This window comes from Ambystoma mexicanum, chromosome 2p (genome assembly GCF_040938575.1).
Source record: "Ambystoma mexicanum isolate Mex_15411 chromosome 2p, UKY_AmexF1_1, whole genome shotgun sequence".
Lineage (NCBI taxonomy): Eukaryota > Metazoa > Chordata > Amphibia > Caudata > Ambystomatidae > Ambystoma > Ambystoma mexicanum.
The window spans coordinates 650,563,860-650,588,507 of NC_090923.1; the positions used below are offsets into that span (position 1 = coordinate 650,563,860).

General features: G+C 43.6%; 1 protein-coding gene across 1 annotated transcript in view; it reads right to left on the reverse strand.

The window, feature by feature from the left end:
- The window catches only part of BSN (bassoon presynaptic cytomatrix protein), a 1,737,600-nt gene that overhangs the window by 1,198,589 nt on the left and 514,363 nt on the right, over nucleotides 1-24,648 (reverse strand). The window lies entirely within an intron of this gene.

The following is a 24,648-nucleotide window of genomic DNA, read 5'->3' on the forward strand; positions in this document are numbered from 1 at the left end:
TTACCGAATATGGAAGGGCATGTTACATCACAAAATTGAATCTGTTATAAATGTTGTTTTTAATTCAATTTTATATAAGTCCACAGTTGGCTGAGTGTTGGCCTGCTGGGAATCATTGCTGGTTTGCTGTCTGCTGTACGTTTGATCTGTCTACACAGAGCTTGCATTGCCCATTCAGTCTAACTACAGAGGCTGTTGCTGAGAAGGTGGGTCCAACTCCTTAAACACTCCACTCCTGGCGCGGAGAATCGCGGAGTGTTGGCTGAGTGTTTTCTGAGGGCTTGCGGTGGGCCCTTACTGTAGCTTTACTAAATGCCGTGGTGGGTACGGAGTACCCTCCAACTGGGGATTTAGGAGCCCTTTCGAGGACCTGCAGCAAGGCTAAGCTACAACTACACAGAGGTGAAGGAGGGTGAGGGGCGGTCAGCGGTGCGGGCTCGTTGTGTGCTGTGAAAGCACCCCCCTTGAACTCATTGGGGAGCCCCCATCCATCCCCCTCAAACACCCCCGATTTGTATCACGGCCCTGATCCTCTGACATTGGATCCCAGGAACACGGGTGGAGTAGGAAAGCCTTCTTTAAATACCTGCCCCGTCCTCCCTAGCTCCATACAAATGGCTACCTCCCACATTGGAAAAAACTTGATAATGGCGGGTCTCCTCGCGGACAACCCAGTAGCCTCACCTCTCTGCTTCATCAGCCCGCCTGAGGCCTCCGGCTCGGGTGCGACCAACTCGAAAATCTTGACTGCTGTTATTACAAGCGAGGAAAACTGGTATGGCAGAGCCCTGCCGGTCGGAGATAACAGAGAAGGCGGGGTTGTGTCTGCTAACACGAAGTTCTTGTCGATGGACCTCCCGCAAGACGCCAACCCTCGGATGACACCTCGGTCCTCAGTCACCCAGGATAGGACGTCAGGGCTACCTTCTGCCAAAAAAAGCAGCAGCGTGCCACTAAAATCTAGGAGTAAGTCTCTTTCAGACAGTAAATCTATCAAGTGGCTCTTTAGAGTAAAGGCTCCGGCTCCCCTGCCGAACAGTAAGGGGGCTTCTCCCCTAACAGGGGATGACTGGGGCAATGTATCGGACTTGGACCTGCTTGCTGGGACAGTTCAGAGCATATACCCACAGAAGGGTTTCACACAAAGCGTAACCTGTGCAACTTGCGAAGAAACCTTGGGGAATGCCCTACTGTTCACAACTAACGAGGAAAATTAAGGAAATGATAACACCATCAAACCTGCTGAAAACCAAGGGATACTGGTCCCGCTGGTGCCCCTGGGCCCAATTGATGCTGGCGCCCCGGATGCTATGGGCCCAGAGGATCTGGGGGCCCCAATGTCACTCTAACTGAATTATGTTGAAGTCCAGCCAATGCTAAATTTCGAGATGGACCCAGTCAGCAGTGCTCACACTGGGAAAGAGCACCTGGCTTCAGGCACTACAGTACGAACGGCTCAGACGACACTCAATAATATGACTAGGGGTGAGAAAAGGTGTCTGAAAAATTCAGTGTGGCTATTAGTCAAGACCTGCACAAAGTGGAACTCCTCCAGAAACAGAAGGATGAGGCCCAGAGCAAGAAGGAAGCCTATCGACCACATGGTGTCCCCAACGGGTGAGTGCTGTGTCAATCAACCTCAAGTGAGGAATCGGAGGACTCAGAGACGGATCCTCCCAAAAGGAAGCAATCTACCCAGCGGACAAGGGGACCTGTGAGGCCGCCCACTTCGCAAAGAGTGCAGGAGCCCCTGGATTTGGAACAACAGGATAATCACCAAAAATGGGAGGCTCAGTGTGCCCAACTCCAGGCTTCAATAGGATCCAAAGTCTCCATCACCCTGTCTCCCTTTCTAAAACTCTACGAAAACCTCAGCGAGAATTATAAGGACCAATCAACTCTATTGGCGCTGATGTACTCGAAACTAGCATTCATCGAATCTTACATCGAAGCCTCAAGGGAAAAAAGATTCATAGAATGGGAGTCGGAGGGAGCTATCTTCAAAACACTCAGAGCTGATTGAGGATGCCAGAGAATATAAAAGGTCCTTTCTGGCATGCTTTAGAGACACTATTAACCTAATGAAGAGGAAGAGCCAAGTTGAGTCTAGTAGCAGAAAGAGCCATATCTCAAGATTTGATGTAGACCTAAGCTCTAAGTCACCACAAACATTCATGGACCCCCAGACCGGTCCCGCAGAGAAGTGTCCAGAGGCACAGAAGCCGATAGACCAAAGGGAAAATGCCCAATTGCCATCTTGCAGTGGACTGGCCAGTGACCAAGATACGGCATCTGCCCAGATTCACGTAGAAGCCTGCATGCCTCCTACTAGTTGCCAGGTAACCTGGAAAACACATACAGAGTGCCGAAACTCGACAGAAGACGGTAATCTAGCTGGTGGACCGGTGAACGACCACCCGAATTCCGAGCCCTTCTCGATTTCTGTCAAGAATAGCTGCAAGCGACTGAAACCCTCACTGAAGTTTAAAGAAAACAGAGGTGAAGCTTTAATAAAGAAATCCAAAAATTTTATGTTGGCGAAGGTGCGATAAGGAGGAGGCTGTAGAAATGTCATTAGAAACTTAAGTACAGTGGCAGTTTCCTCACCGACCCACCAGCCTATACCTGCACAACATAGGGCAGATCCTAGGGAACTGCCCTCCCCAAAGGGCAGCCGGGGGAGTAAAAGTAAGTATAGGCAGCTCGGTAGATGGGCAATACCTGGTCTCAGAAGCTGAGGATGATGCACTGACGCAACTGTCCACTTACGAGGACTATGGACACAAAGAGCAGGACCTCGAACTAGGGTCAAACTCGACATTAGGCGGGGGATCCCCGGACAAAAGAGTAGCAGTGTCCCAAAAGGAAATCAACTAATTCGAAACCTTAGAAGAGAAGAGAGAAAAACAAATTGGAAGAGGGTCCCAGTAGAGACATATTCTCGGGTGATGGAGAAAATGGTTGCAGGCTCCAAAAGGGCCGGTTTACACCATTTGCGGAAAGCGTGAACATCACCTAAGAACCATAAATGAGGGAACCCCCAAAAGAGCTTGGAGTGGTTCCATTATTCAACACTGAAAAAGAGAGGCAAGGCCCCTAACAAGGTTTTCTTGGAGAGAATTCTGAAGGCCAATGATGGACGTATACTGAACTGAGCACAACGTACCACAACTAAGGGTGATTACATCAGAAGACATTAAGATAGTTGACTTCCCGTGTGAAGAAGAGAACGATAGAGTCCTCTTGCACATTGCCTCCCCTGCCCTGATAGCCCTCATGCTGAAAGCAAATGACGAACTGAGGGCCATTGGCTTCGACATGAGAGTTCGACTTCTCGGCATGCCACGATCCAGAACATGGCCTGAAGGCTCCCAAATTAAGCCACAGTGCCCAAAAGGGACGCTTGCCAGCTGACGATGAACAGTCGTCGAAACTTACCAGAGACATCCCATCAGCCCTTCAAGGCCCCAAGGCCCTGAGGATTACTATAAAAGTAACTACGAAAACGAAAACACAAGAGATCCCTGACCCCCCAGAAAAGAGGACCTGATCACAAGGATCCCAAATGGGGAATCACGGGGCTGGCTCGCAAGAGCATTAGCCGCCCCCCCTAGCGACTAAAATGAGAAGGGACACAGCCCGGAAGCCTTTCAGATAGGATCTTGAAACATCAGAGGCTTTGCTCACTTGTTGCGAACCATAGCTCCTAGACTGAGTAAGGTTGAAATGCTGTGTTTTCAGGAATCATGGATGAGAGAGACTCCATTACTGGATGGACATACGGGATACCTGAACCGTGTGGCTAAAGGCCTGAAAGGGAGCGCAAGCTCAGGGATGCTACCTTTGGTGAAAAATAACTATGGGAAAGGTATTAAGACTTATCCCCCCAATCAGTTGATTCAAATCCTTTTAATAAAACTAGTGGAATCCTCCACCCCTAATCAAGGAATAATGGTCCTTTTCAACTTGTATTGGAATCCGAATGACAAGGATTTGCATTGCAGTAATAATGAAATGGACCGACAAGCTAAGACCACAACTAATAGACCCCTGGATAGTTCTCTGTGGAGACCTGAACATCGATTGCCTCTCAAAGGCCTTGAAAAAAAGCCAGGGGGATGGGAAGCCCTCCCAGAAGCTAAAAACGCCAAGTTGCCAGCAATGATTGGAGGAATCTCAGATCAGGGATCTGCATATGCTAAATGGCCAAGTAAGGGGAGACCTAGAGGGTGCCATAACTTGGCATTCGGCCCTATCCAGTGCGACACCTGATTACTTTTTTGTTTCTGGCTGTACTTTTCAAGGGTAATATCCCTCAAGATCTTCTATTCTGACCATAGCAATCACAATCCAATTATCCTAACTTGTTTAAGGCCTCTTGGGAATGTGGGAAATAAGAAAAATGGGTCAACTTGGAAACATAGCGTATCACTGGAGCCTGGCAGAAACAGGTTGCAAATTAATTCAAAGTCAGTTCCGGCTCTGGCAAAGACCCTGAAGGGGTGGCAAGAGAAACTGGAGGAGGGGGTCGATTACGAATCATGCCTGGCTTTTTTTAGGGAAGGCCCAAATCAAGGTGACAAAACATCCTTCAAGAATAGACATGACTTTGACGACGCCATGACAATAAATAAAAGTCAGCTACACCGAGACCTCAAGAGCTTAAAACGTCTTCCAGGAAGACGCCAGTAGAGGAAGAAATTAAAGCAACAATATCAAAATTGTGCCATCTCACACAGAGCCATCCTTTTCCAAAAGGATACCAAAAGCATGATGCATGCGATAATGACCAATAACTCGAAGAATCTGTAGACATTACTTAACGGCAAGGAAGAAAACAATGGCTCGTTGCAACTTAATCTTATACATGAGTCAGGATGGGTCGCCCACTTCGAAAGCCTGTTTGGCAAAAAGAAGAACTCCCACCCAACTGGTTCATTTAAAGAATTGGATCTGTGGCTCATCAAGTTCGATAGAACTGAAATCAGAATCACCTCCTGTGCACCAGGCTGAGACAGCATTACAAACGCCACGCTGAAAGAAGCACCTGAACTATGGACTAACTTTTGCATGACCCTTTTCAAAAGAATCTCTAAACAAGGAAGAATACACTGTCGTGGAAAAAAGTAATAGTGGTTCCTATATTTAAAAAGGGGGACAGACTAAATCCCAAGAATTATAGGCCCATCGCTCTCTTGGACGTTTTATGTTATGTTATGTTATTTGGCATTTATATAGCGCTCTATATATCATTGGTATGACCTCAAAGAGATTGTGTGTTGAACGCCCTTGGGAACCGAACTCCAGGTCAGTTGAGAGAGTAGGGTATCATAGGGTGCTTGGGTGCACTCATTATGTGAGCAGCTGATGCAATTGCCTGATGGTAGCTGCATCCTAACATTAGGTGTGGTGGTATTGAGAGATCAGTTGAATGTGTACAGTCTGGAGGTTGGTCTCCGAGACTAGATTCTGGCTGAATTAGGCCTGTGTAGGACGCTTATGTGTGCAGCTGGGCCAATTTTTCATGGGTATAGCTGCGTTCTAGCAGGGTGTTGAGGTGTTGATGGAGTATTGTTTGTATGTGAGCCGCTAGGCCGAATTGATTGAGGGGGGTGTAGCTGCACTCTATTATGTGTTCATGTAGAGTAGAGAGTGAGCATAGTGATAGGAGAGGTGAGTGTCTGGAGTCGAGGTTTTATTCTTATGAGCCTACTGTTCTGGATTTCATGTACGCGTTTTGCGATTGCTGCGTTCAGAGTTACCTTATTAGTCACTAAATAGTCACTTTCAGTGGTGTCATTGTTCGGTATCTCATTGAAAATTGACTGTAGGTTGCAAGGTCTCAGTGTTCTTAAAAGAGCCAGGTTTTCAGTGCTTTGCGGAAGGCCATGTAGTCATGGGTGTGTCGAATGTGTGAGGGGAGGGAGTTCCATAGAGTTGGGGCCAAGGTTGAGAAGGCAGATCCTCCAATCCTGGTATAATTGGAGGTTGGGATCACTAGCAGGAGGGCAGTGCTTGATCTTATGGTGCGTGATGGCAGGTAGGGTTTTATATTTTCTTGTAGGTATGTTGGGCCGGTCTTGTGCACTGCTCGGTGGGAAATGCAAAGGGCTTTGAAAGCGACCCTTTGTCCAACAAGTGGAGGGTGCGGAGACCGGGGGAGATGTGGTCTCTGTGCCCCAGGGCGAGAAGGAGCTTGGCGGCAGCCTTTTAGGCTCTTCGGAGTTTGTTAGGTTGGTATGCTGGTACTCCCAGAAATAAGGAGTTGGCATAGTCCAGTCTTGACATAACAATAGACATAACAGCAGCGAGTCGGGATAGGTGAGGTAAGGAAAAATGCATCTAAGGAGTTTGAGGTGGTAGTGGCAGGATTTCGATACATTATTGATCTGACAGGAGAGGGTTAGGCCTGAGTGCATAGTGCACTCAAGGTTTTTGACTATTTTGGAAGAAGCGGGGGAAAGGGTGGGGGCCATGGGAGAAAGGCAGTATTGCTGCACACCATGATTTCATGATTTCAGTTTTATTAGGGTTCAAAAGGAGGTGGTTGTTTGTCATCCATCGGTCAATATCATTGAGACATGCTTCAAGGTTGGGACGTGGGTTGGTGCTTGTTTTGGGAATTCTTAGGATAATTTGGTTATCATTGGCGTAGTTGTAACAGGAGAGGTTGCGTGCACGTATGATTCCTGGTAGAGTGGTCAGGCCGCTTGGGGTACTCTGGTGTTCCCGGCGCAAGCAGATGAGTCAAAAGGGGAGAGGAAGCCGACTTGTTTCCTCTTGCTGAGAAAGGAGGCAATCCATTTGAGTGCTAAGCCACGGATTCCTAGGGAGTGGAGGCGGTCAATGAACATTGAATGGTTAACAGTGTCAAAGGATGCTGACAGATCAAGGACAATCAGTGCTGCACAGCCCTCAGAGTCTGCTGCGACCTTGAGATCATCCCAGATCTGGATCAGAGTGGTTTCTGTTCCATAGCACAGTCTGAAGCCTTATTGTGTGGGGTCGAGGAGTTTGTTGGATTCTACGAAGCAGTTGAGCTGGGATTACGCAGTCCGGTCAATACATTTCGCGAGTAACCTGGTGTTGTAGATCAGCCTGTAATTCTTGGGGTCAAAGGGCTTGAGGGCTTGAGGGATGCCTTTTTTAGAAGCTGTTTGATGTGTGCTATTTTAAAGGCTTTTGGAACGGTGCCATAGGTGAGGGAGTCGTTATGTATGGATCTTGCATGTTCTCCTGCGTAAGTAGAGGAGAATATTTCTTTCAGAAGAGGGGTAAAGTTTTAGGTAAAGTCTTTGCAGGAGTACTGTTGGAGTGCCTGAAGGAGTGGATTGGCATTTATGAAACCTATGACCCCAGCAAATCTGGCTTTGTTAACAATATAGACTATGGCCTAAACATGCTACTTATTAGTTTACTGAAGGCCAAGTCCCTGAAAGTAAAAGAGAGTCTATATGTAGCATGTGAAGACATGGAGGCCACTTTCGACTCTATTGATAGAGAGCGTCTGTGGTCGAAAATGACTGTAAGAGGCTGCCCTAAGACCTTGTAGCTGCCATCAAAGAAATCTACACCGGAACATCGCTACAGATTAGGCTGGATAAAGAGGAGAACCTCTCAAAGTAAATCCTCACTACCAGGGGACTTAAGCAGGGATGCCCACTGGATCCTATCCTTTACAATCTATTCATCAACAATATGAAATATGTTTTGGATCCCCCCAGATCCTGCCCCCCGAAGATCAACGGAACCTCGGCTCGCTGGCTGTCTGCTATAGGCAGACGACCTAGTCCTTCTGGACAGAATGCCACCGGTCTTAAAAAAAAACAGGATGCCCTGCAGGAGTATGTTGATTCAAACAACCAGAAATTAACGCGGATGAAACCGAGATTCTGCTGATACAAAACCCAGGAGAAAGGAGGAAAAGAATTCCACGATGGGGGCTGGGAAACAATCAAATTAGCCCTACGGCTTCCATAAAATACCTAGGAATCATGATTAGTGCTGGCAGGGGTGAGTCGGCTTGGATCTCTAATCTGGTTTTGAAAACTAAGCAGCTGACAGCACAGGGCTTAGTGATTGGGAGAAAATATGGCAAATTGTCACTCCTGCCTGTAATCCACTTTTATAACCAGAAGGTGGTTCCAGTGCTGTCATATGCAGGAGAGGCGGGCTTGGGGTTACCCTGGGAAACCTAGGAGAAGCTGGAGAGCAAATTTTGGAAGCGCTTTTTAAGACTCCCTAATGCGATCCCAATGGCAATAATAGGCATGAACTGCGTCTCTCATCCTTATATGCAAGAATAGTTTGGAAAACTGTCTTTGGCAAACTCAATTCCTCGTACTGCCCTCCTCAATACCACATAATCAAAATGAAACAAGAATGTCTGAATGACTGGGTATTGAATCAATGGAGATCTAAATGCCTAGAAATTCTGGCACAAATGGGTCTCTCTGTGGAAACATTGTGTGTGAATCCCTTCCTGGTTAAAAGGGTGCTGTGGGCGGCAGACTGGGCGGAAACCGAAGTTAGGAGATCAACCTCCAAGATCCACACCTAACATCACGCAGGAATACTTAGGAAAATCCCTGAACCCAAGATCTCTTCCTGAGATTTTGTTAAAACGTATTACATAAAAGAGCTACATTATGTCACTATGGAGGAAAGGTAAAGGACATAAAATGCTGCCTATGTAACTTACAGGAGGAATCACTGCAGCACCTAGTCCTCTTTTGTCCTGAACTAAGAACTGAGAGAACTCTACTACTATACGATAAGATGAAGAATGTCGTAGGCGCGGACGCTGATGCCTGGTGGGAGAGACTTTATGGAGGCGCAAGTCTGGTAGTAACCAGGAGTCTGGTGGCATTTTTAGAGAGGGTCTTTATGAAGAAATGTAAGGACCCCACTGTGGAGTTGACTCTACCAATAAGCTGAGCCTGCAATAAACAGCCAACAAAGGACCCCTATCTGGAGTGTGGAAACCGGAGGATGATCTAGAATGGACTCGAAATGGGAGTGGAGTGAGGGGCGGAGGCTTTGCGAGCATGAGATTGGAGAATGGGTTCCCCTAGAAAAGGATGATGCAGAGGTGACCCTTTAGGGCCTGAAGCCTGGTCCTAATCCATAGGGCTGATCCTGGAGGCGATTTCCCTCCCTGTTTAACAGGGTGACTTCCTCCTCTTCTTTCTTGATTGTGTTTTCTTCCTGCTCTTTTTTTTATGGATGTCTGTGGAAAAACAAAAGTTTTTGTGTAAAACTGAACGTTTAATAATAATGAAAAAAAAAAAATATATATATATATATATATATATATATATATATATATATATATATATATATATATATATATATATCTCTTATATAAAAGCAGCAACACAGACCATGTCGAAATGCAATTATATGCCAAGACAAGAGGCTTACGATTATTCCTCTCCAGAACTAGGACTAAATAGAAGTTATTGTTGACTCCCAAGGTTACTTTTGCATAGCTCAGATTGAATTTATTTAAAAAAGTCAGAATTATTTATTATGTTATTACAGAAAACATGTCTCCACCTTTGAAGGAAATTCTGCTCTTAAGCTAGTGTGCTCTTATTTATAGATTAAGAAGAGGGACATGATGCAAAATATTTACAATGAATGGTAGTCAAAAATACATTTAAATTGGCAGATTATAACTCAATAGGCATACACTTGCACAAAATTATAATCCCCACAGGAAGTACCAAGCAAAATGATTACAGTCCAATCAAGAACCTTTACCTACCGCTATCATGTAAGTTCAACAATTTCATCAACACTCCTGCCTCACGCAGTAGCCATATAAGGTCAAAATTGTCTCCAAATATCTATAGGTCTGCTTGCTGTAGTCACTGTGAAAATATAATTTACCTCCCTTTTATTGGTGTATGTCATGTCTTTCAACCATTCAGAGGATTTAGGGACACTTTTGGATTTCCAGTGCTACAATATACATTTTATGGCAACTATGCATGCTTTGTAGAAAGGTCTATGAGTGATGATAGAGACTTTACCTACATCCCCTAATAGGTATTTTATAGGGCCCACAGAGGGTAGAATATCCATTATGTCAGCAGTTATGTCAGCTACCTCCTGCCAGAACTTTACAATGTGTGGGCAAGGCCAGAAAATATGTAAGAAGTCAACTTGGAACGCACCACACTTGTGACAAGCATCAATCTCGTCGAGTGAAAATGTCTCTAGCCTCGCCCGAGTATAATGAAGACGATTCAAAACCTTAAACTGGATTAGCCTATATCTAGCACACAAGGATACATCGTTTGTAAGGAGGCAACATCTCCCCCACTGCTCGTCAGTAATTTTGTGTACAATGTCTGGTTCCCAATTGGGGCAGACACTGTTCATAGTGGCCTGATGTTCTTGGGATAAATTATATAGTCTGGAGATCATTCTTCTCCCACAGTAACTATCGCCTCTATACAAGGATGCGCTTCTGGCTCCTTGGTAAAATTATGCCCACCCCTTCCTAAATGCTGCCATCATACGAAGATACTACAATATCAGAATAGGTGTATTACCCAATTTACTCACTAAATCGTCAAATGAAAGAAACGTACCCGCGGTAACACGGTATCCAGTGATATAATCGCTTGAAATAAACATTGCGGTTTACTCAATCTTTTTTTAAAGGCACTATCCATCCAGCACTTTCCCCAAATATTCTAGGACTGGACTTTGTTTCTATAATTGCACAAGTCCGAAAATATGTTGGCATGGGTGTTTAGTGGCTTAAAAAAAATATTGAGTCACCCTCAATGTTTTTTCAAGGGAATATATCACATATAACTGGGAACAGATCACCCAATACCAGCTGCCCTTCGCTATCCCATGTAGCCCAGACATCTCTATTGGTGTTTGGAGCAATATCAGGGACATTCTAAAGTGCAGCCTCCCTACTATAGGGAATTGGAATGTTCAATCTACAGTACAATCAGGACCATGCATTGACTGTAGTCTGAACAGGGTCAAAGGTGCAGAAGTCTATATGTTTATCACTGAAAATTGCTGATTTTAAGTCATGCGGTGCAGCACTGTACTCTTCTAGTGATAAATGCACTATGCGGAGTCATGTGTTGTACCAATAACCAGCAAACTGTGCCTGGGATACAAGAAAATATAGTTCAAAACCCAGAGCTGCTATCCCACCATGGTCACAGGGTTCCACCATCTTATCCCAGCTTATCCTGACCGGCCCGCCTCCCAGATAAACCCTGAATCTAGGGGCCATACTTTACTGGACCAAATGAGGATATATTCGTAAAATAATACAATAGGCTTGGGATAGACCACCATTTTCAAAAAGGAAAGACGATCGTACATTGAAATATGGAGCTTAGACCATAAATTCAACTAATACCCAGAGACAAAGTATCATTGATACGAACCCTCGCCATGGGTGAGGAATACAACAGCTGAACACAACTCAGAAAATACGAACCAAATCCATATCACCAAAGTACCAAGAAGAGGTATTGTCATGAGATTGAGTCAAAGGCATTCTCGCCATCCAAGGAGTCCACAACTGCCTTGGCTAAAGGGCCAATCTGAGATCAAAATAAAAAATAAATGCCTGCGATTTAATGCAGTAAAGCGGATTGGAATAAAGCCTGATTGATCAGGATGACATATGGGGGAGTATCCTTGAGCCAAGCATCTCAGCAAACATTGTTTACATCTACATTAATTAATGAGAGTGGCTCCTTTTGTTTACTTTAAAATAAATTCTTCAGTTAAGTTCCCACTTGTGTTCCTTCACAACGAGCCTGCTTAAACTGTCTGTTAGTCAGTTCTGTATCCCTGGCATGTGCTGTGCTTGTATGGACACTCTTTGCCATATGCACCCAATCCAGGTTTGATGAGCCAACCGTGACAAGCTCCGAGAGAGTGTTCCTCCATGATAGTATTTTGAAAAACATGGCTGTGATTTTTCTGGTCTTGAAAAGCACCATTGTGTTGTATTCAAATCTAGAGACTGACAGTTGGCTCCTCAAATTACAATGACATGTCTGTCGTAATGGTCACTTGCACTAGCAGATTTACAAAAGGCTGAATGTTTAACATTTACGTTGGTGTCCACCAATACAGAGCCTGTACAACATTTGGTGAAATGAGCACTAGTTTGTCCCAGTCGCCTGCTTCATGTGACCATCACTATGCAAGCCACACTTACAGAGGGCACATTTGAAGGCGCAATTGACGAATGAGGAAAATGCAAGATGCCATAATTCCTAACAATTTCATGACTCTGCCTACTGCCCACTGTGATGGACTAATCAGGCTGATTCAAAGGAACCTGTGCAAGATGTGCTTGTACCCTTTATTAAAATGGGTAAACCTTCCCTAAATCCGTGTTTAATTGCACCCCCAAAAACCTTTTGTTTTAGATGGGAAGAAGAATTGACTTTCCTATGTATGTTTCATTGATGTAACACGCTGACTGTAGTTTTAGTGTTGATCTAACAGTGTTTTGTGCTGTCCAGGTACAGATTTACCTGAATTCATTGCCTGAGGAGATGTGCCACTATGGGAACAAATACTACCATTACAATTGACACCTAGCAGAAGAAATTATTTGAATAGGTGCAAAGACATGATTAATTATAGGGAACTGGAGAAAGAAACCTTGTGAACAATAGAATTGAAGCAATTCTTGAATTTGATAAATTCAAGATAGAAAAAATTGGATTGGAGTAAATGTTATCGTTCTAACACTCCATAAGGTGTCTCTGGTGTGTTATAGATAGAATATGATGTGGATATCCAATATAGATATGTTGACAGATATTGCCAAATTAAGTGTATATAATCAATATTATGCATACAGTAGAGCACCACATAACACATTATAAGATGGGTTCCATATATGGAGCCCATTTCGCTCCAGGGTGTAATTTGGCGGTGGGGAGCCATTACTTGTAGACGTAGGCAGACAAATGTTGGTCATTTGGCCTACAGAGTGCAAATGTGCATTAACGCATGAATTCCACATTTTGCCCGGCACATTTGCACTCAGTCGTACAAATGAGTAAAGCCTGTCTACCATGCTCACATGGGCAGGCAGTGTTAAAAATTACAATTAAACACTGCCTCCCATGCGAGCATTGCAGGCACTGTTTACAAACGATCCCTATGGAGTTTGCCTGATTTATGCTGATGCATAAAGCAGGCAGGCCTCTATATGGACCCGCAGCATTTACACTGGCATGAAAATGCCTGCTGGTGCAAGTTCTGGAGCATTTGTATGGCAGAGAGGAAGGGAGGTGGCAGAAATGCAAGTTGTGTTCTGTCCCTCCTCTCTGCCATAAAAATGGTTGAAAATGAGCCATAAAGTAAATAACACGCATAAAAGGACGTTTACATGTGTGATTTACTTTATGGCTCATTGAAAGTGAGCTCCTATATGTTCGACCAACAAGTAGATTTAAAAATAGGTCCTGCATCTATTTCTACGAATGGCCATATAAAGTTACCACAAAATGGCACGTGGCAAGCAAATACATGGAACTTGCTTCCCTTACACGGGATTTGCAATAGCTGAAGAAGTTAAGTGGAAGCAGAAATTCACTATTTAAGGATTAAAATGTGGGCAAAGGGATTTTAAATTAGCATAATAATTTAGGGTTTTGAGATTCATATTTAATTCATGCTTATAAAATGAGATAATTCAAGTCTCAGAGGATGTATTGGGGGAGTGGGACAAACTCATCAAGCTGTTTGGTTTGCAAGGGGGCAGCAGCTTAGCTGAAGGTGTTGGGAAACGGGCAGTTCTAATTAAAGCGTTCAAATGCCAACCTCTAAACAAGTGGGGAGGAGAAATTCCAAATTGAATGAGACAGAGGAGGCTGGGATTCTATACTTTTAAATAAGCCCCCACATAAATCTTGATGTCCTCTTAAATCGTGCTAATATTTTGAAATTATTAAGACAAATTCCAGCTTTGGAGAAAATCTACACTCAAGATATTAAGTGCGTGAGCTTTCCATTTGAAGCATGCACGGATTCGGTCGAAGTTCATTGGAGGTCCTCCTTTGCCACAAGAACAATATTCGAAGAGAGGAATGAGATTTTGAAATGTGGATGCCTGCTGTACTTTGAGAGGAAGGAAATTAAACCTATGCTACAAATGAGAAAAACTGGTCACACTGCTGGAGTAGGAAGTTGGAGAGGGAGGAATGATAGTAATTTGGTTTATTGGCAAATAGTGGTGTCCCAACTAGAGCAAGACAGGACTTCATGCAGGTTTGATTATCAGGACATCTGGTGTGGTTTATTGACATATCTGAAAAAGAATCGGTAGGGCTTTTTTAGGGCACCAACAAGTGGTGAAATCAAACTATTACACGCAAAGTTTCAATCGTTTTATGAAACATGAAGCAGAAAAACAATTTTTTGATGTATATGATATAATATTGTTTCAGGAAACCTGGCTCAGCTTTGGAATATGGATGGACGGTTTTACTATTGTTCAGCAATTAGCAAGTAAATCCAATGGCGGTAGCCCATCAGGAGGTTTGCTGATTGCCGCAAGAAATTCTAAAATAAAGGATATTGAGGATATATCAAGGGATATTCCAGGCATCCTAACTGTTGCCTTAGATAGCTGCAATAAAAATAAAATGTGGCATGTCCTCATAATAAACCTGTACTGGAACCAAACAGTGATGGCACTAGATCTATTTCTAAAGCATACTGCAGAGATATTAGGTTTATGGATAATGGAGGGCGATGTACATGCGATTGTGGCGGGCAACCTGAATTCGTGCTGTTTGAATTTTCGCAAAAATACTAATACTCATGACTACAATGATGGGGAAAAAAGGAGATTGATGTTTAAAGAGTGTGATTTATTTATGGCTAATGCCAGTGTGAGTGGAGATCTTAATAATTTGACTACTTGGAAAAGAGGTACTCAATCCTCTAGTATCGACTATGTTGTCCTATCAAAAACAATGTTGGAAGTTTGTAATACATTTCAGATTAAGGATTCCCTCTTGAGTTAACATAATAAATTGGTCTGTGTGCTCGAATTTACTATGGCACAGCTTGCATCGATAAACCACAGAGATTTCTTGGTAAATCCTGCTGGCAACTGGGTCCAGAAATGTGCTAAGGTCGGTATTCCCCTAGTAGTGACAATGGAGGAGTTTGCTGCTAAAACCTCACTGGATGATTTAAAAACAGCATGTTCTTTCTGTGGGTTTAAGGATTTCATGTGGGATAAAGAAATGCATAAATTTAGAAAGTCAACACACAGTCACGTTTTTGATAAAGAAGTTTTGGTAAAAAAGGAAATACTACATCAACAATTACGACTATTGAGGTCAAATCAGATATGTAATGCTGTGTATAAAAAGAAGAAGCAATTGCTACTCCAAACATACAGACATTAGATTTGTTCACATAGATCTATGATTGGCCAAACGGATGGCGAACATATGCTAAACACGCTACAGATACATGTAATTTCTGGTCACTGATAAATGACCTGAGCAAAACACAATCAGAAGTACAGAATAATTGTATCAGTGAACATACTTGGTATAGCTATTGGTATCAGGTCAATGCCAATTTGCCAGTAGTAAAGATAAATGACAATATATCACATGAATGAAATGAAATTGTCAGGTGTGATAAGCTTGCTTGGGAACTACAGTTTGAGGTTGATGATATTCAGCGGCTGATTACAAATGTTTCCTCATCTAGAGCCTCTCCCCCCACTTCTGTCAATACTGGAATATATCCATACTGATACCTCAATAAAAATAAGGTTGGACTCTTGTGGTAATTTATCAGGCCAGATCATTTTAGCGCACTGCCTCATTAATCTGTACTTAGCTGACTTGAAGGATATGTTGCAAGGTGTGGGACTAATCAGTCAAAATATTGGAGGATTATGTGTCAACTGACTGCCGTATGCCAATGATGTTACTCTTCTCGATGCAACTCCAATTGGTCTTCAACACCTATTAAATGCATTGAGCGAATATGCAAGATTGAATGATCTGGTAATAAACCACAAGAATTGTAATATCCAGTTTGGTGGGAATACAATGAAAAAAGGTAACTTCAAAAGGACTATTGATCACATTGAAATTGAAGTTGTACAGGAGACGATTTATCTGGGTTTTCATCTCTCAGTGTACACAAATAAGGAGAAAACAATTAAGCGAATCAATGTTAAGATCAATCAATTGTCGCATCAAATGAGGAAAATTTACTTTAAGTATTGCAAGTTCTCTATGAAACCGTTACTGAAATACTACACTAGAAAAGCCATACCTAAGATCTTGTATGGTTTGGAAATTGATATCTTGTCACTGGAACTGCCATGCGATAGGTTTGAAGGTTACATGTAGGAGTTTAATCTTCCTTCCTTAGTACCCATTGCTTCTATTTGTTAAGAACTAGGCATGCTTTCTTTACAAGTATGGTTCCAATGGAGAGTGGTAACTCTAGTGGGGAAAATTTGGTCACCAGACAGGATTTCTTTATACAATGATTTCTGTAAGGATATGATTGCTAACCCCCTGGGCATGTTAGGGATTTTAGAGACATATGTGGTTGACATTTTGAATAAAAGTGGTAAACAACAAGATAATGTGATCACCAATATTTTAGGGGTGAAAACAAGAATGAAGGGACTATATTGGATCAATACGATATCCAGGGTTAGGATTGCTAAGGTTCACTCAACAGTCTACGTTATAGCGTTTGAAGTCCATTCACTGGAGTTCATTCACTGATGAAGTTGTGTATAAGTTACAATTTCGTGTAGCGTTTCATATGAGTCTGGTGTCATTCCGTCCCACAGGCACCCAACTTTGATGGTAGCTGGTCCAAATCTACAATTCCTAAGGTGTTTGAAGTGTCTTCAGTGATTAAGTTGTGTGATGAACTTGTGTAAGTGACGGTACAATGACGCTTTGGCTTGTGGTCATTGTATACCTTAAAGACATGGGTATGCTGTCATTCCATCCCACATTCCTCCAATTTTGTTGGCATACTGTCCAACTTTTGAATTCCCCAAAGGGGGTGGTTGAGTTCAAATAAAGCAAGCCCTTGGTGGGGTATCCCTACAAGCGCCCAAGCCGATGAGTGAGCAACGCAAGCCCCTTGGGGGGTTGGGCACCCAATGCAGCCGAGGAGGCGGGGCCCCCGAGGTTGGGTGCCGAAGGCACCAGGGGGGCAGAGCCCCCTAGTGATAATATAAGAGCTGGGTTTTATTGATCCCAAATAGGAACATTGATCGGATTTAGGAAGAATTGAAAAATGGCTACTCTGACAAGGTATATTATGGAAAAATACTAAATGCCATACAATTGAATCATCAGATATAGGAAACACATGACAAGATGGATCTTTGGCTTAACAATTCAATTGATTTAATGATTAGGTTTTTGTTTGCTCGTTATAGGCATTTAAGAATTCACAATACGATTGTTCATGATATGAGTGTGTTATATACTGAATGGTTCAGTTCACTTTACAAGCATCACAAATGTACATATCCTCAGTAAGAGCAATTAGCTTGAAACATGTGTAGGCAGAACGTGGCATAACTGTCTTTGTATAAACTGTTTATATCACTACTTATATAAATGCCTGCTATAAATGGCTTCTGCAAAAATTGATCAGCTTAATTTTCCCGATTGATAAGTGATTGATGTATACAGTGTGTCGATTAAATTGAAGATAACCATGAAAATCACTTAAAGATCGGTTTGTGAAGGAAAAGAGTTCCCTGAGCAATAAAAACATTATTTGCCATGATTGTTGGGGAGAGCACATGGACTGGACTAATTTGATTAAGACACTTCCTTCGCTCACCGCTGTGGCGGGGAAGTGGATTGATGCATTGGAAAAGCAAACTGCCAGTGTTATGTTGGCCATAGGAGACATGAAAATCTTATTCATGGCTCTAATGGGAGAACGGACAAATGAAATGTGGAAGCGTTCATGGTATCCAGGAGTTCAGCTAGATACAAACACTCATGATGGCTCACCATTCAATAATTACAGGGCCCAGGTATGGGGAGCCCTGCAGGTTATGTATACTAATACGCCAGCTATCAATTTGATTCTGGCTAAAACGATGAATTTAGAAGACGATCCTGCCGCGCATATCAGTTGATTCAAGAAATTTGGAGAGACAGGCAAAGCGTGGGATAAAAATGTGGCTATTTTTTACCACATTTTGAAAAAGGGACTTAACAAAGAAGTCCAGCATGATCTAGATAAGGTGGTGAAATGGAGGCCAAGGATTGGCTGGAAATCTAGGCGCACATTGTGTATTTTTATAAGGGAAGGCAGGAAAAGGAAAAGGAAAAGGTGGGTACTGAACAGGCACAAAAGGCAGAAGGCAAGCTCGTTCAGTAAAAACTAGCTAAGATCTGTTTGGAAGGAGGGGTAATTACTAGCTTCAGGGAGGGACAGCAAGGACAATTGGAATCACAGGGACCTATTGAATCAGGTATGGCACAAGGTTGGATGAACGGGTATGCTCCTGATCAATGGCAAATTACAGGGTTTCCGATGGGATGGGAAGGGGAGGATTTACGCGAGGAGGCTGGTCACTTGGCAGGTTCAGAGGAATGAGGCCCAGGTTTAACAGGCCAATGGGAGGCAACTATTGAGGATTGTACGGGATCCAGTGTTGGGAGAATGGGCATGTGTCACGAGATTGTCAGAGTAGAACACAGTATTTTAACCTAGGTACTGCTCAGCAAATGCAACCCCCGACCATGCCATTTGCCCCGGGTTCTGTGCGATCACACCAGGTACAGGTTGAACAGAACCCAGCACCTGGGTCTGCACAAACCTATGCGTTTCAGCCAACAATGACAGCGTAGGCACCGGTACAGGCATGGGAAAAGAAGCCTGTACCCCAAGGAGCGGTCACCCATTATACTGGAGCTAGTGTTTTAGGAAGGAATCCTTTCCTACTCCCAGGTAGTAACATGCATCCGGATTAGGACAGCCAACAGCGATCTCGAATGTGCCCAGTTCTGTCTGTTACTGCCGATCCAGGAGAGGAACCCTGAATAGGTATAAAAGTAGGCGATCAAACGTTTTCATTCATGGTCGATCCAGGGGCTACAAAATCTTGCATCAAGGAAGTGAAGTTCCCCTTGTTAGGCAAAACGATGGACACACATTGATTTATCTGGGGTTATACTATTGGTTCCTTACAGCGAGCATCTACTTATTAAGGTAGGTACACAAAATGTATCTGCTCACTTGTTGTATTGTACAGATACCCAAGCAAATCTCTTGGGCAGATATCTCCTAAGTAAGCTGAACATGACCATCACTTTCATGGTGGAGGAAGGTATATTATGCTCTGGTCCAGGTTTGTATCTGATGAGAGAAGCAGCACTCTTGCATGCATGTTATAGTGACAGCGCGATAAGGGGTGTGCCTGTATGTTCAGCTTTGTTCCATTATGGAGTAATGGTTGTGTTATGTTGGGTCCCTGGGATCAGAGATCAGATATGGCGGGTACCAATTGAATTTCTGTTTCGGCCTACTGAGTCACAGGAGGTAACACCAGGTACCATTTTCACAATCCTATCGGAAGCAGTGGTCATTTAAAAGGACAGGGTGGTTCTCTCAGGGACTGATGAGGAAGGCGGAGAGTTGTGCACCGTATTGTGCATCGATCCGACTTTATCTCTAAGCGATGTATCTGCCGAAGACACAGGAGAGATAGTTTGAGATTGGGGTGCCTTGCCAGTAAGCGACATAGCAAAAGGAAGTACCACAGACCATGTTCAATGTTAGAAATACATCACATTATACAAAGGAGGATTTGGAGAAGGTGCCGGACCACTTGTGGACCAGCAATCCTCATGATGTGGGGTTGTTAAACAGTGTTGGAGCAGTACAGATACAATTGAAACCGTGTGCGGTATTGCCAGGTGTGAAGCAATACCCCATGTCTACAGAAGCTAATGAAACGGTATAGTTGAAGCAAGGCATAATCCAACCTTCCATGTCCCCATGGAGCACAGTCATCTATCCTGTAAAGAAAGTGGAAGGGTCCATTTGGAGGATGGTTCAGAATTTGCGTGCTCTGAATAACATTTTTGAGGCAGAGTTTCTGGTAGAGCCAAATCCTGCTACCATTCTCTAACATCCCTGCTGGGTTGATCCACTTTACAGTCAATGAATTAAAGAATGCATTTTTCTCTGTCCCCTTACAGCACGAGTCTCAGTACCTTACTGTGTTTACAAATCGTGGTCAGAGATGTGAGAACACAAGGTTGCCCCAGGGGTACTGTGAATCTCCAAGTATCTTCAACAGGGTGGTTCAGATGTATTTGGGAAACTTACATGGGTCCAGGAGGGTAATCTAGTACGTGGACGACTTACTAGTTTGTAGCATTTCTGAGGAGCAGTGTCCAGAAGATTCAATAACGATCCTCACCCTGTTTGCAGAGGAGTACAAAGTAGACAAAGAAAAATTGAAGCACTGTCAGACAGAGGTAGTATATTTTGGGCAAGTGATATCGCCCGCAGGAAGAAGGGTAATGCCTGAGGGAGTCACTGCAGTTCAGAATACTCCCCAGCCAGTTACTAATGGAGGCAGCAGTTCTTGGGACTCTGTAACTATTGTAGATCATGGATCTTTGACTATTCTAGTTACACAAGGCCCTTATTGTATGGACTCAGGGAGTGCAGAAGGTGAAAGGACTGATTGAATAGTCAGACGAGGCGGTGACTTGTTTTCGGGAGTTCAAGGCGGCGATCAGCAATGCCCTAGTCTTGGTGACCCCAGATTACCAAAAGCCATTTTATTTCTGATTATATCTGGATGGGCACGTGATGACAGCAGTCCTTACCCAGAAAACATCATCAGGTCATAAACCTTTGGCTTACTACAGCAGACTCCTAGACCTAGCTATGCAAGGCCAGTTTTCGTGTGAACAAGCTCTAGCGGCAGAAGCTTTTAAGCTACAAAATTATTTGACCGTTACTATAGGTTGCCCGGTGACATTATATGTGGAGCATGCCATTTTTGCATTCATGGAAAGGTCCCAATTGATCTTGATGACACAAAGAGTCTCTGGGTATGAGAAAAATCTATCAAATGCTTGCATACATCCTGTACGGTATCACTAGTCAATCCCACAACATTTGTAGCCGAACCAGTAATAGACAATGACATTGTCCATGACTGTGCGACTTATGAGGGAGAAGAGGAAGAGATGACAAATGTTAAGGAGGATGCATTGGAGGGAGATGAGGTACTCTTTGTTGATGGTTCTTCGAGAATTAATCAGGACACTAGGGAGAGGCACACAGGTGCGGCTGTTGTGGGACTTGTCGATGGGGAATACCAGGTCAGGATGAAGAAATTGTTGTCATCACATTACTCGCCCAAGCATCGGAACTAGTAGCACTCATAGAGGCGTCATAAATGAGTAGGGGGAAGGTACTATTTATTCTGACTCTGCGTATGTAAACGTCACAGTACATTCAGGTTTGTCAAGATGGCGTCGGCTAGGGTTTACGAGATCTGATAGGACCCCTGTCCAGCATGCTATACAGACTAATTGAAGCATTAACACTGTCAACAGAGGTGGAAATAGTTAAATGCGTGGCGCATACTAACCGTACTGACACAACAGCGCTTGGAAATGATGCCGCTGATGGAGCGGCAAAAGAAGCCGAGCAACATTCACAGATCGCCTGAAAATGGAAGCCGTGTCACAGCAGGTACAGTTGCCAGCCCCGTATACTGCGTTCCCTTTGCTTCAGATTGTAGAAATGCAGGAGAATAGCATTAAAAGATAAGAAGGAGCTCTGGTCAAAGAGGGGATGTACCCTCTCGCCAACAGATCGTCTGTGGAGACAGGAGTTTAGAGCAAAGGTAGTGATGCCTGTAGAGCTGCTTCGTGTAGCCCTGTCTAAAGCAGCTACATTACCCATCACACACTTCTCTGTGACAAATTGCAGAAAAGCTCCAGGAGAATGGTTTATACCAAACCTCCAGGAACAGGTCAGTAAATTTGTAGGGAATTGTATAGTGCGTAGAGAATTTTATCCTGGAACCACCATTTTAACGGTAAGAGGAGTTTTGCCCTAGCCTTCGGGGCCTTTTCAGGAACTCCACATAGGTTTTGTGGATATGATACAAAGATGTAATAATTTTCTATATACGATTGTGGTGGTTGGTCCATTTTCTCAATGGCGTGAAGCTGGACCCTGCGTACACCCTGATGCTAAGTCTGCAGCAACATGTACGGTGAGGGATGTATTTCCAGGGCGGGGAATTTGTGAGGTCCTAAAGTCTGACAATGGGACCCACTTCTTTAATGATTTATTTTCAGAGATTACTTCACTTTTGGGAATTACACACAGGTTGTGTTCAGTTTATCACCCTCAAACCGTGGAGCGTTTAAATGGAATTTTTAAAGTTTGTTTGTCAAACATATGCAGTGATCCAAGGAAAAATTGGCTATACTGCTTACCGCTAGTCTTGTTCTATTGGAGAAATCAGCCAAGGAAGGAAGACCATCTCAGTCCTCACGAGATAGTGACAGGGTGCAGATTACATACACCATTACCGCCTGCACACACAGATTCAGATGCACACAAGTCAGTAGAGATTATTGGTGAGGAGTTCAGAGAATACCTTAGGTTCGGCTTTAACCAAAAGTGTCAGACTTGAAACTTAACAGGTTGTGTTTTCTCATCAACAGTCAACAGGAGAAAACGTCGAAAAATCCAAAGATCCACATCAGTCGCAGTTGCTCCCTGGATACCTGTTGTGTGTTCGAACCTTCATATGACGCTGGAGCGAGATGTGTTACCATGGGGTGCATCGTGTTATTTTCACGACTCCGACTGCTTTGAAGGTGGAGGGCAGCAAGAGCTGGTTTCATATCGGTGACATGAAAAGGGACCCCGGCACCCCCCAACTAGCACAGGAGCAAGAGCATGTTCAAAGTTAAGCATGCACTAAGATTTGCATTTCGTTCCAGTCGAGGAGGGGGGACGGATAAAATCCAGGGAATTATTTGGTAAATACGAAGAAGAAATTTGGATATAAATGAATGATAGGATGATTAATTGTATGTTTTTCCCGTTTCCCTTGTTATTTGGTTTAGGCGTGACAAAAAGTGTAAATGAGAATATTTTTCACTTGTTTAGTAATGAAAGATTTGAAAAAGATTACGAGAATGTACATTTACATGAAATAGTGGATGCACATGGCTTTGCAGCAGATGTTTGGTACAGGCATAAGAGGAGAGTGGGGCAAGAGAGATCTATAGGGTATTGCTACCTTTGCTCTCTCATCCCCCACGCTTCTGGTGTCCCTAGACAATATGTTCCTGACGAGATAGAGTTAACAGAAGCACTGTGGCTGGTGCACTTAGCCCTGTGCAGGGTCTGTTTGCAGCTCCAATGGCAATCAATTAAAGCTTCTGTGCTACCTATTGACGAGGAGTGTTCAAGCATAGATTGTAAAGAGCAGAATTATGTACGCTATACGCAAAGAGTCCAGTTGAACTTGGATGGGTCTATTGTTGTGAATAAACGATGGGAGCAATGGGTGAAGAGTTGCAGAGCTGGGGGAATGAGGGGATTTTCGGAAGAAGGGATGGCACAGATTAATCAAGATTGTGGAAATGTCTGGAATAAGTACCTGAAATATCTGACTTGGCTCTAGGACCCAGAGAAACCTGTTAAGATCCAGTTACTTAATCTTTTTTCTCTGTATTTTTGGTGCAATGGCAGGGTGCCTGGTGGCACAAATGGGAACTGCAGTCGTACGCTTTGCATTGCAGATCTGGCTGGAGGTACATCTGCACCCCTTGATGTGTTTTGGTCTTGTGGGTAGCTTTCATATCGACAGTTACCTCCAGCCTAACGAGGTGTGTGCAGTCTCATTACAGTGCACGTGCATGTTCTTACTGTTCCCCAGAGTCATTTGATACCTGCCAAACCGACACCTAAAGCCAACTATGTGCCTATTTTGTCCCCTTTGCCCCTTGTGTTATCAGACATGGTCCCCCTAATGACTTTGCCTGACAGTAAAGAAGTCGAATCGTTGAGACGGACTAAAAGATTAAAGGTTTAAGTTACTTACCTGTAACTGCTGTTCTCCAGCATGGATTCACATGCTCATGAATATTCCTTGTCGTCAGGCTGTGAATCTTCGGTAAAAGAAAAAACTGTTTCACTTTCACCTTAAAACTGTATTTCTCTTCTAAACCAATCACTGTCATCGGGGTCATACCACCCCCGCCCAATTACAGTCCTCTCCCTAAGCCCCACCTCTGGCAGCCATCTTCAGATTTGGTTAGCACGTAAAGTGGCAGTATGACCAAGAAGAGCCGGAAAGGGGCTGGAGGGAAGGTTTGCATGTGAATTCATGCCAGACCCATGCTTTAGAACAGTAGTTACAGGTAAGTAACTTAAACCTTCTTCAGCATGGGTTCTGGCAACATGTTCTTAGAACAGTAGTTACAGGTAAGTAACTTAAACCTTCTTCAGCATGGGTTCTGGCATGGATTCACATGCTTATGAATAATGAATACACAGCAGTACACATTACACAACCATGGGAGGTGGCAAGGCTCAACAGAAGCAATTAAC